Source organism: Hippopotamus amphibius, chromosome 6 (assembly GCF_030028045.1).
Source record: "Hippopotamus amphibius kiboko isolate mHipAmp2 chromosome 6, mHipAmp2.hap2, whole genome shotgun sequence".
Lineage (NCBI taxonomy): Eukaryota > Metazoa > Chordata > Mammalia > Artiodactyla > Hippopotamidae > Hippopotamus > Hippopotamus amphibius.
Window position 1 is genome coordinate 125,302,650 of NC_080191.1, and position 13,634 is coordinate 125,316,283.

The following is a 13,634-nucleotide window of genomic DNA, read 5'->3' on the forward strand; positions in this document are numbered from 1 at the left end:
GATCCTCTATCAATGATCAGCTATCAGTAAAAAAGAATGTTTTGATCAGCCATACTAGAAGAAAGACTGAATAATCTTGTACTCTGTTTAGATAAGACATTACAAAATTATTGCCTTATGAAGAAGTGATTACAGAGTGTGCAGTCAAAAATTACAGAAAATAATATTATGGAGGTGTTATCAGTAAGTTAATGAAATTTTTAATAATATTTCCCTCAGTGTTGATGTTTGTGATACTTGCCAGCTTTTCTTTTTTTTTAAGAACTTTCATTGAGATACAGTTAACAGACAATAAACAGCATATATTTAAAGTGTACAATTTGGTATCCCAATCTCCCAATTCATTCACCCCTAACCCTCCCTGCTTTCCCAACTTGGTGTCCATATGTTTGTTCTCTACATCTGTGTCTCTATTTCTGCCTTACATTTCCTCTTTCATAGTTGTTAGCATTTGCCTTATGTATAGAGGTGCTCCAATACTGGGTGTATATACATTTATAATTGTTATCTCCTCTTCTTGGATGGATCCCTCAATCTTTATGTAATGTCCTTTCTTGTCTCTTGCAACATTTTTTATTCTAAAGTCTATTTTATCTGATATGACTATTGCTACTCCAGCTTTCTTTTGATTTCCATTTGCATGGAATATCTTTTTCCATCCCCTCACTTTCAGTCTGTATGTGTCCCTAGGTATGAGGTGGGTCTCCTGTAGACAGCATATATATGGGTCTTGTTTTTGGATCCATTCAGCCAGTCTGTCTTTTGGTTGGTGCATTTAGTCCATTTACATTCAAGGTAATTATTGATATGTTTGTTCCTATTACCATTTTCTTAATTGTTTTGTTTTTGTTTTTGTAGGTCCTTTTCTTCTCTTATGTTTCCTGCTTAGAGAAGTTCCTTTAGCATTTCTTGTAAGGCTGGTTTGGTGGTGCTGAATTCTCTTAGCTGTTGCTTGTCTGTAAAGCTTTTGATTTCTCCATCGAATCTGAATGAGATCCTTGCTGGGTAGAGTATTCTTTGTTTTAGGTTCTTCCCTTTCATCACTTGAAATATATCATACCACTCCCTTCTGGCTTGCAGAGTTTCTGCTGAGAAATCAGCTGTTAACCTTAGGGGAGTTCCCTTGTATGTTGTCATTTTTCCCTTGTTGCTTTTAATAACTTTTCTCTGTCTTTACTTTTTGTCAATTTGACTACTATATATCTTGGCATGTTTCTCCTTGGGTTTATCCTGCCTGGGACTCTCTGCACTTCCTGCACTTGGGTAGCAATTTTCCTTTCCTATGTTAGGGAAGTTTTCAACTATAATCTCTTCCAGTATTTTCTTGGGTCCTTTCTCTCTCTCTTCTCCTTCTGGGACCCCTATAATGTGAATGTTGGTGTGTTTAACATTGTCCCAGAGGTCTCTTAGGCTGTCTTCAGTTCTTTTCATTCTTTTTCGCATCAGTGATTATCACCATTCTGTCTTCCAGGTCACTTGTTCACCCTTCTGCCTCAGTTAATCTGCTATTGGTTCCTTCTAGTGTATTTTTCATTTCCGTTATTGCGTTGCATATCTCTGTTTGTTTGCTCTTTAATCCTTCTAGGTCTTTGGTAAACTTTTCTTTCAACTTTTCGATCTTTGCATGCAGTCTTTTTTCAAAGTCCTGGATCATCTTCACTATCATTATTCTGAATTCTTTTTCAGAAAGGGTGCCTATCTCCTCTTCATTTAGTTGTTTTTCTGGGGTTTTAGCTTGTCCCCTCATCTGGTACAAAGTCTTTTGCCTTTTCACTTTCTCTATCCTTCTCTGGCTGTGGTTTTCAGATCCACAAGATGAAATACTGCCAATACTGCTTGATACTGCTGTCTGCCCTCTTGTGAGGAAGCTATCCACTTGCCAGCTTTTTAAAATTATTAAGTTGTAGTGATTTATTTCCTCATTCTAAGAAAATATTCAGTTTTAAAATTAATTCATATATGTTATTTTTTATTCTTTTTCTTGAAGAGGGCTCAAAAAATTGTGTAAGTTCAGGCCCCAGCAAGCTTGTATCCACCTCTCCCAGAAGAGAAATCCCTGACTTCTGTCTTCTTTCTGTCCCCAGGGTCTCACCAGTGCTTTCCACTGACTGACTGATCCTAGCTGTGAGTTAATCAGCCAGGGAGCCCAGGAAAGGCAAATTGCAAGGGTCACCCCCCACCGCCCGAGATACAGCATAGTGCTGGAGAAGCGTTTGAGGGGTGGATGGACACAAGAGCAAAAGGCAATGGCCAGCACCAGCCACTCATTGCAAACCATATTTAGAAAATCTCTCCCTGTCTCCCACTCTGTCTCTCCTGGAATTGAGTGTAGGAATTGAACTTCTCTTAAATTTCTAAATCAGTCAACAAGTTCAATTTCTAGTTAGGTTTAAAGTGAGCTGATCCATTTCACTGGCAGAGCCTAAATCTGCTTTTTTAAAAAAGAATAGGAAGAAGAATAGGGTGAAGTCCCACACTCATCTTTGCATATCACTCTCTTCAGCATCAGTGTGAATCCAATCCATTGAAAAAAACCTGGGATCCAAAGCTTTCCTGAGTCATAATGACCCTTAATTAAAAACTAAAAAAATCATAGCTAACTAAGCTCAAAAAGAACTAAATTACTTAAAATGATTTAAATAAACTCTATATCCTCTTGTCCACACTTATAATGTCTTACAGATAATAAGAAGAATCTCTCCAGGTCAAAAGTAAACAGAAAAGTCTGTTGCATTTAATTTTATTGTTTTAAAATGTGTTCAGAGATGTTCAGGGAATATATGACCTAGTTTATTTTCAGTGTACATCATTAAACTAATGCCAGACAAAATAAGTGAAAAAGATATTTTAATACCAAAGAATCCATATGTCTGTGTTGAACTTACCACCTTAAATACTGGTGGTTATGAACAATTTAGTGGTAAGGGTTTATTATAAAATCACATTGATTTTATGAGGTGAGATTAAAGACTCCTCTAAAATAGAGAGCATTCCTTCATGAATAAAAATAATTAATAACATAAGTAAAATTCTAGTTTCTTGTGAATTATATTTAAAATGATGACTATACCCATATTTTCAAATGATGTCAATTCAATGGGTTTTAAATATTGGGTACAAAGAACAAAAGATACCAATATTTTGAATAATGTTTTAATTTAAATGTGATTTCAAATGTGAACAACAGTTTGATACAGAAAAGATTCATTCATTATGAATTTAGAAACACATATGTTCGGCTTCCGTGGTGGCACAGTGTTTAAGAATCTGCCTGCCAATGCAGGGGACAAGGGTTCAATCCCTGGTCCAGGAAGATTCCCACATGCCGCAGAGCAACTACACCTGTGTGCATAACTACTGAGCCTGCACTCAAGAGCCCACGAGCCACAACTCTTGAGCCCACGTGCCACAATTACTGAAGCCCGAGCACCTAGAGCCCTTGCTCCACAACAAGAGAAGCCACCACTTTGAGAAGCCCGCGCACCTCAATGAAGAGTAGCCCCCGCTCACTGCAACTAAAGAAAGCCTACACACAGCAATGAAGACACAAGGCAGCCAATAAATAAATAAATAAAGTTTATTAAAAAAAAAAAAGCAACACATGTTAATATCTACAATGTACTAGACATTGTTGTATTAAGGAAATAGTGTTATCATTAGTTTTCTTATTTTACAAGCACCAAAATAAAAATCAGTAAGAGTAACTGATTCTCTCAGTTCACAGAACTACTAAGTAATGGTTTAGGAACTCAAAAAAATCAAATATTTTTCTTTTTTCCCCAATATACTGACTGTTAAGTAAAATAAGCATGTAAATTAAGTATTTTTTATATAAATATGATTTGTTCCTCTTAGAAATGTCATTAAAATCATACTTTTTAAAATTCTCCAAAGAGCAACAAACTTGGCTGCAATGTTTACATAGCCCTCAATCATCTTCCTCAGGAGCTATATTTGTGCATAATGGAGTGGTCACCTATCCTTCTTGTGGGGTTTAAGGGTGAGTTTCTGAGGTCTCAATTTTGTCTTCATTTGTCAATACCTGAAATGCTGTCTAAAGTTTTCTCTTTAATTTACTTTCTCCATATCTAATCCTCCAACTGCTTGCTTCAGAATTACCCAAGATCCAGGCAACTAAGCAAGGAGAAAAAAAAAAAAAAAAAGCCATGTAGATTGCAAAGATGGGAGTAAAATGATCATTATTTGCAGATAAGATGATCTTGTGATAGAAAATTCTAAGTAATCTACTAGAAAACCATTAGAACTAATAAATGAGCTCAGCAAGTTTGCAGAATATTAGATTAATACAAAAAAACAATTATTTTTACACACTAGCAATAATCCTTCCAAAATAGTATTAAGAAAAAATTTCTATTTAGAGTAGCATCAAAAAGAATAAAGTTATTAGAATAAATGTAACCAAAAAAAGCACAGAAATTAGACACTGAAAACTACAAAACATTAGTGACAGAAATTAAAGAAGATCTGAATAAATGGAAAGACATTGTATGTACACCAACACAAGACTTCGTATTGTTAGGATGACAGTATTCCCCATATTGATCTACAGATTCAAAGCAATGCCTATCAAAATCCCAGCTAGTTTCTTTGCAGAAATTGACAAATTGATCTTAAAATTTATACAGAATTGCAAAGGACCCAAAATAGCCAAAACAGTCTTTTTTTTTTTTAGAGTTTGTGCATATGCTTACTTTGAAATATACTTGAGGTTTTAATATTACTTTCTAAATTTATTATTGAAACAAATATCTTAATTAGTAAAGTAACATAAATAATTAATTAGTAAACAACATGAATTACTGGGATTCTTGTATTACAAAGTTTAAATTAAGGAAATATTTTATAGTAAAACGTGCAGCTTCTACTTAAGTCACATAAAAATTACAAAAATTTATCACGAGAACAATATGCCAAAACAGTCTTGAAAAAAGAAGAATGAAATTAGAGGACACACATTTCCCTATTTCAAAACTTAACAAAGATCAATAATCAGAGTCTCGTGCTGGTATAAGGATAGACAGATATTAATGGAATAGAATGAGAGTCACAAAAGAGACATATTTATGGTCAATTGACTTTCAACAAAGGTCTCAAGACATTTCAATGATGAAAGAATAATCTTTTCAACAAATAGCGCTGAGACAACCAGATATATTCACATGCAAAGCCATGAAATTGGATCCATACTACACACTACTTACAAAAATTAACTCAAACCCACCCTGGTCTCTGGTCTCTTGGCCTCCTACAGTGGGGAGGGCAACTGGCCAGTCCAAGGCCCCGGGATGGGGCTGGGCTCGCCCAGCGTCCCCTTTAGCTCTACCCACCCGGAGCTCCGCTGTCCCAAGGGGCCAGAACCGTGGGCCTGGGAAGTTTGTCTCCAAGGACTGCGGGTGCAGTGGCCTGAGTTCTAAGCACAGGAGATAAGTAAACATCAATATTTTTAGAAGAAAACATACATGGTCAACTAGCTGGGAGAGGCCTTAGGAAGTACTGCTAACCATCTACACTGTCATCAGAATAAAAGCCCTCCTGGATTCACATGAGACACCAGGCTAGATCCAGATCTTCACCCCCCAGGACAATTAGAAGGCCATCCCTTGAGTGACCTCAAATTGAGGATTTCCAGAACTTACTCAGGCTCCAGAGGCAGGCAACACCACAAAATAGATGGCTTTACCCGAGATCTCAGATCAAGAATTTTGTCTCCATTTATCTTCCCTTGAAACCTCTTCTCCTCTCCCTGACCTACAAAATTCTCTGACCTAGAAATTTAAACAAAACTCTTCCTCTTTCAGTTACAGAAAGACTGACTGGAGGTTGCTTGTCTTAACCTATCCTCTCTCCATTTCTTCACTATGGGCTCCCTTTCAAACTGTGTCTTGCTTCAACTCACCCTTACTGCTTTTTCAACAATATTAGCACAGCCCCAACACCCAGTCTTTCAACCCCTGGCCACCTTAACTAATCAGTGTGATTGCTGAATATGTCAACATTTAAATAATGCACAAGAACTGAACTAGGTTTTGTTCCCGCCAGTGCAAGCCCCTGGTGGACCCACTCTGAACAGAGGATGTATGGAAGGCACTCTATTTCCTCCTACTGCAGAGTGACTTGGCAATGGGAACCCCCAAGGAAGCTTGAGGTCTGTGCTTCACTCAGGTGAGGCTATTGGAGGGAAAATTTTCTCTTTGCATTGAAAATAAAAAGGCAGCTGACCCATCTTAGGTAACATACAAAACAATACTGTAATCAAACACCATGGCTTGATTCCACAGATAGCACCTTCAAACCATCCATAGACATCATATATGAGTTCAAGTTTGATTGTAATGATACAAATGTTTGCCTAGTCACTGGACAGTATTCTTGGTCTGCAAGCCACACAAATGGGACCTGGAACAGCTCAACTGTTTCCCTGGTTGGTCTGCCCGATACCCCAGGCTACAAATGGGTTGACCAAAATTCTGGAATGCACTCATCAGGTGATGACACCTATCTCTATAGCTGCCAAAACTGGACTGAAGGTCTCTATCAGATATTTCACAGCCTGTTTTGTTCTTACAGCCTGACAGAGGCACATGGAAAATGGAGATGTACAGATGTCAACACAACTAACAACAAAGGCCACCATAGACACTGAACTCCAACCTGGTGGGTCACAAGTACAATTCTGACCTTGTCTGTGAACACCTCTGGGCTGTTTATTTTATGTGGCAATAGGGTATATAAAGGGTTCCCACCTAAATGGTCAGGGTGATGTGGACTTGGCTACCTGACCCCTTCCCTCACTAGGTATCTTACTTCAAATGCTAGCTGGATTACAAACCTGGGCTCCTTCAGGCATAAAGTAGCACCACATAGATGCATCCAAACAGGCACCATAGACAAGCCACTCAGGTATCACAATACTGATTCAGTAAGGACCCTTTTTCCAAGTTTGAGAACTTCTGACCTAGAAGAAGCATTTCTGAACATTTCCAAAGTAATGGAACAAGGATTCACTGCCACCCCACAGACCTTGAAAGCATGTCCATCAGAGGTCAGCAGTTTTGCCTCTCTGCTCCGAAATTGGCATCCATTTCCTGGCTACACAGGCTGCCCAACAAGGCATACAGTGTGTCATTGTCATCACTGGCAGATAATGCTGCTTGTATGTAAATAAATCAGAAGAGACACAGAATTGTGTGAACCGTTTAAAAAAACAGGCCAACATCCTACGTAAAATGAGTGAAGCACTGTTGATTAATTGGACTGACCTATTCTCAAGAATAAGAGACTGGTTCCTGAAAGATGGGACTACATGCTGGGATTTGCTCTTTTATGCGTATTCATCCTTGTTATCTGTGTTTTTATTTGCAGATCTCTTACCTCCCAACTTCTCATCCAAGTCTCTCCACAGCAATCTCCCCAAGTCCTCGCCTGTGCAGCTTCATGACAAGTTATAACTGGGAAACGAAGGGACGGAACATACTAAAATGGCATCAAGACTATTTTAAACTGAGAACATCTGAACAAACAGCAGCTGCAGGAAAAAACAGAAAAACAAAAAACCATCTCTAAACTTCCCTTTAATGAGTAAAGCACGTCTTTCTAAGAATTCAGCTGCCATTAACACCTCTCTGAGGGAGCTTTCTGTAAGAAGGGAGCCTGGCTTGTCATCGGGACCTGCCAAGGAATTGTGTGAATATGTCCTGTGAGAACCTTCCATACTTTCCCCGGCGGCCTTAATACCCTTCCCTACTCCACCCCATCCCTTTAAGCAGGTGTATAAATCCTGACTCCTTCTAGCGTGCTCCTGCATACATGTATAATAATAATCTTTGCTCTGCTCCTATTATTCTGCCTGTTAATACACAGGCCCCCAACTACGTCAACCTAAGTTGGTAAAGGAAAATTTTTCTTCCCAATAACACTTTCTAGACTTTTCTGGATACAACAGAGAGTGTGTTCAAATACATAAAGGAATTTGGAAATCTTGATTTTGTTTGAAGGTGAAAGAATCTAGTGTACATGTACACAGGATCTGTGGAAATCCTTTTAAATTTGTCTCAAACAGTAAACTTTGGGTAATCAAAAAAAATTAACTTAAACTGGATCATAGAAATAAATGTAAAAGCTAAAATTATAAGAAATACAAGAGTAAATCTGTATGTTCTTGGGTTAGGTGATAGTTTCTTAGATATGACACAAAAAGCATAGACAACAAAGGAAAATAAGTAAATAAAGCTACATCAAAATTAAAAGCTTTTGTGCTTCAATAGCCAACTAGAAAGTGAAAAGACAACCCACAAAATGATGGGAGAAAATATTTGAAAATCATATATATGATAAGATACTTATATTCAGAATATTTATAAATGAGTCTTACAACTCATTAATTAAAAGACAATTAAAACTTGGGCAAAGAATTTGTATAGACATTTTTCCAAAGAGAATATACAAATGGTCGAAAGCACATGAGGAAATGCTCTAGATCTTTAATCATTAGGGAAACTCAAATTAAAACCACAACATGATACCATTTTACATGCACAAGAATGGTTAAACTGTTTTTAGAAGGGGGACAATTACAAGCATTCACGAAGATGCGAACCCTCATACATGCTGAGGGTAATATAAATGGTACAGCTGCTCGAGAATATAGTCACAGTTCTTCCAAAAGTTAAACAGAGCTACCATACAACCCAGCAATACCACTTTTAGGTTTATACCCAAGAGAAATAAAAATACACATCAAAACAAAACTTTATATGTATGTTGATAGCAGCATTATTTATGAGTCCAAAAGTAGAAACAACTCAAATGTCCATCACTTACTTGATGACTAGACATATTAAATAAGGTATATCCATACAATGAAATATTTTTGGTGAAAAAAAAAGAAAGAAAGAAAGAATGTCACACGGATAAACCTTGAAAACATTCTGCTAAATACAGGAAGCCAGTCACAAAAACCACATATTTTATGATTCTATTTATTTGAAAGGTCTAGAATAGCCAAATCTATGGAGATAGAAAGTAGGTTTGTGGTTGTCAAGTGCTTGGGAGATGGGGGAATGGGGAATCATTGCTAATGGGTATGGGATTTCTTTGAGGGTGATGAAAATGTTTTAAAATTGACTGTGGTCATGGTTGTACAAGTCTGTGAAAATACTAAAAGCGATTGAATTATACATTTTGAAAGGGTGAACTGTATGGCATGTGAAATATATCTCAGTAAAGCTATTTTTTCATGTCACAGCAGGAGATAGAAAAGAAATAATTCTTTGAGCTTGTTTAAAACACAGATTACTTGACTCAACCCCATACAGCTGAAACAGAGTTTCTGAGAGTGTTGTCCAAAAGTCTGCAGTGTTTTCCACAATTTCACCAAGTGCTTCTTAAGCACCCTGCTTTAGACTGCAGAGGTTACTAAAATGGAAACAGCCCAGAAGCAATGACTATTACGGCTATTAGGCATCATTCAACCCTTAGGATCAATGACCAGGTTGAGTTTTGATCTACAGTGAATGAGCTTTTTACACAAAAAGAAGGTAATCACTCCTTTGGGGTAGAGAGCACTAATATAGAAGAGGATACAGAGTTTGGTTTGAGTGTTCCAAGAGACAAAGTTGCCCACTTGGCACTACTCCCTTCAGCTAGCCAGATAGGAGCCAGGAGCACCAGAGGGGCAGCCCCACAGCCAGAGTCCTGGACTTGTGCTGCTCTGTTGCTAGTCTAGCTTTTAGCAAAGGTAAAAGCAAGGAACAAGTGGAACCCCAAGGATACAAAAGATCCTGATTGTGAATGTTCAAATAATGCAAACAAAGAAACAAAAAAAAACTTTTTTTTTTTTATTTAAAAAAAAACTTTTTTTTAATTTTTTGGCTGCGTTGGGTCTTAGTTGCTGTGCGCAGGCTTTCTCTAGTTGTGGTGAGTGAGGGCTACTGTTTGTTGTGGTGTGTGGGCTTCTCATTGCAGAGGCTTCTCTTGTTGCAGAGCATGGGCTCTAGGTGTGGCCTGTGGGCTCAGTAGTTGTGGCGCACAGGCTTAGCTGCTCTGCGGCATGTGGGATCTTCCCGGAACAGAGCCCAAACCCATGTCCCCTGCATTAGCAGGTGGATTCTTAACCTCTGCATCACCAGGGAAGTCCCTAAGCTTTATTTTTTAAGTGATTACTTTTTTACAAGAGATTATTCTATGTCATAACACATTGTATATGGCACGAAACAATTTCCCACTACTGTTAATTTTTATATCTTTGCAAAGTGTATACTAGCTCCCATTGCTTCACATAGTGGTTGCTTTCTTTTTTTTCTTTTGTAACATCTTTATTGGAGTATAATTGCTTTACAATGTTGTGTTCATTTCTGCTGCACAACAAAATGAATCAGCTATATGTATACATATATCCTTATATCACCCTCGCTATCCCACCCCTTTAGGTCATCACAAAGCACCTAGCTGATCTCCTTGCACTGTTCACGTAGTGTTTTTAAAACTAATGCACTTTACATGTTGTAGAAGGTTTCTTTTGACTCTCTGTCCCAAACAATCATTCTAATCAGCTTTTCAACAATGGTTTGGGGAAATAGCATTTTTAAAGTTATGAATTTATATTTTTTCCAGAGAGTAGCAAGAAAAAAGAAAACCTCTCTGGTCATACTGTCAGTGTCAATGTTAAATGTCAAGGTGGCACTTAATAACTAGCCTACAAGAAGGAAATGAGTTGTCTTTATTCCCTTGCCCTCACATCGGGATAGGCTTCCTCTTACTTGAACAAATTTCCCTCCTATTGAAAAAGACTCAGGAATCAAGGCCTTTGTCAAAGAATCTGAGATAATATTAGGGTGTGTGAAAGCTTTAAAAATACAACTTAATAATTAATTTAACATTTTGCATATTCAGAAGAGTCATTTCTTCTTAGGGCCATTTGAAAAGAATGAATTTTTAGCACCGCTTCAGCTAACAGCAGGAACATTATAAGAATTTTAAAGATTCTTATAAAGCTGTCTGCATCAAGCTGAGTCCATTTATCATTGGCTATTTTAAGTCTAACTCTTAGCTCTTACTTTTGTGATTTAACATAAATTTAATTTGGGGTTCTCTGGTTCCTTTCAGGTTTATAAAAGGAAATTTCATGAGGAAAAATGTAGAATATTATTTGTCAATTTGCTGCAATATTAAATTGAAATGGAAAGCTCCAAAACGGTTTAAAGGTCACTTTAAAATTTGTACTTTGGGACCACTTTTGACATTTTAATGCAGTAATGATTTTCTTTATTTCTAGTGAATTTTTGAAAGAAGGAATATTAACCAGATTCTGACACATAAAGTATCCATCTAAATGTATTCAAGAACCAAAGCTATTAAAACTTAAATAGTAACTCTTAGTAACTAGTGAGTAATTAATTTAATTATTTAGCATTTGTATATATAGATAATACCAACAATTGTTCTGCTTTGCATAACTATGATTAAAGACAGGTTTATTTTGGAATCTAATACAAAATACTAGATACTTTACATATGTCCTCTAATCCCTGACAACTTCTAGAAAGCCTTTCAACTCAATAAAATATAGTCATTCACACATTAGTATAAACAGAGATAAAAGGGTGGGGTGGGGTAGGGAATAACATCAAGAAGAGAGGAAGGAAGGTTTTGTTTAAATCTTAAATTTCATTTTGAACATACTGAATAAGAAAGGAAATAGGATTGATTATAAATTATTTTATATACCTTATTTTTTATAATATTTTCAGTATATTTAATTGAAAATAAATATTAATTTGGTATGTAAATCACCTACAATTACACCTATAAAATGATATATACTTCTTATTTTCTGAATAATTTGGTCTATTTGTGTATTTGTATAGATATGTATATAATTTTCATGTTTACATGTATAAATAACTAATGTGTGTAGTTTATATTTTTCATTACTTCATAAAGTATTTTACTTATTTTTAATTATGAAAAATTTCAAATATACATTAAAGTAGGGAGGCTACACCAGAGTTAACGAGTATCAAGATTTTGCTTCCTGCTTCATGTGTCTTTCTCCTTTTATCTCCTTCATTTGCTCATTAAAGCAAGTGGCAGACATATCGTTTCACTTTCACATACTTTCACATGCAACTATAAAAAAAAAAAAGGGCTTCTATCTTATGTCACCTTAACTTCTAACAGAATTACTGTAACCTATAAATGTATTCAAATTTCCCAGATTGCTCAAAAGTATTTATTGTTGTTTTGTTTGAATTAAGATCTAAACAAGATCCACACTTGGTATTTAGTTTTCGTATCTCTAAAGTCACTTTAAGTCTAAAATAGAACATGTTCATTCCTTTTTTTCTCTTCTCTTCTACTGACCTATTAAAGAAATTGGGTCAGTTGTCCTGCAGAATGTCCCACATTCTGGGTTTGTCTGCTTCCTTGCGGTAACTTCCACTTACCTATTGTTGAATATCTAACACTCTCCCAATTTAAAACAACAACATATTATCTATTATGTCAGTGCTATGGATTGACTGGGCTAAATTTTGATGTCCAGTGTGGCTCACCCATATTCCTGGAAGTCAGTGCTGGCTCTTAGCTTAGAAATCGGCAAGTTTGTCAACTGAAAGGCTTGTCTGTGGCATCTCCATGTGGCTTGAGCTGCTCACAGCATGAAGGCTAGATTCCAAAAGGAAACATACCAAGGTATGTGTTCCAGCAGGTGAAGATGACAGCTTCTTATCATCTAGCCTTGGATGTCACACAGTGTTACTTCTGTAGGAGTCTATTGATCAAAAAGTAAATCTCAAGACTCTCAAGCCTAGATTCAAAGGGAAGAGGACTACGTTAAGAACATAAATATAGGATTATTCACTGGAGAGCAATCTTTAGAGTTTAGCTACTATACTGTATTTTTTAATCATTTCCTTTAGTACCAATATATCCTATCAATGGAAGTTAAGTGTAAAGGCTTAATTACATTCAACTCTTTTGGCTAATAATATATCCTAGTGGTACCGTATACTTTATATTATACCATATCAAAAGGCATATAGTGCCAGGTATGATTTAAGGTACCTTATAAATTTATATGAAAACCAACATAGGAAAAAGTAAAACAATGAGTAAAATATTAAAGATAAGTGAGGGTAGATACATAAGATATTGTTAAAATACAGTGCATAAAAATATGTGCACTTGGGAGTTCCCTGATGGTGCAGTGGTTAGGACTTGGTGCTTTCACTGCCGCCTTAGCCCTGGGTTCAGTCCCTGGTCGGGGAACCAAGATCCCACAAGCCACGAGGCATGGCCCCCCCCAAAAAAAAGTGTGCACGTACAAACATTCTCTAATCCCTCTTCTCACAGCTTCCATGCCCTGCTATGGGAGGACACATCAGAATCTCCAAGAAGAATGGAGCATGATGACCCTTAAAATGTCTTTTTAAATATCATTTTATTCACATGATTGAGCTCTTCACAAGTGCATCTGTGTTGGGAAAGAGAATCACATATGTCACATACCAGGTGGTCATTCAGTGTGAGTTATTAGGAAACCATCTAGTGGTTTGGGTCAAGATGGAGGTCTGCCCAATCCCACCCCGTGAGAAATTAAGGATGCATTGACTGAA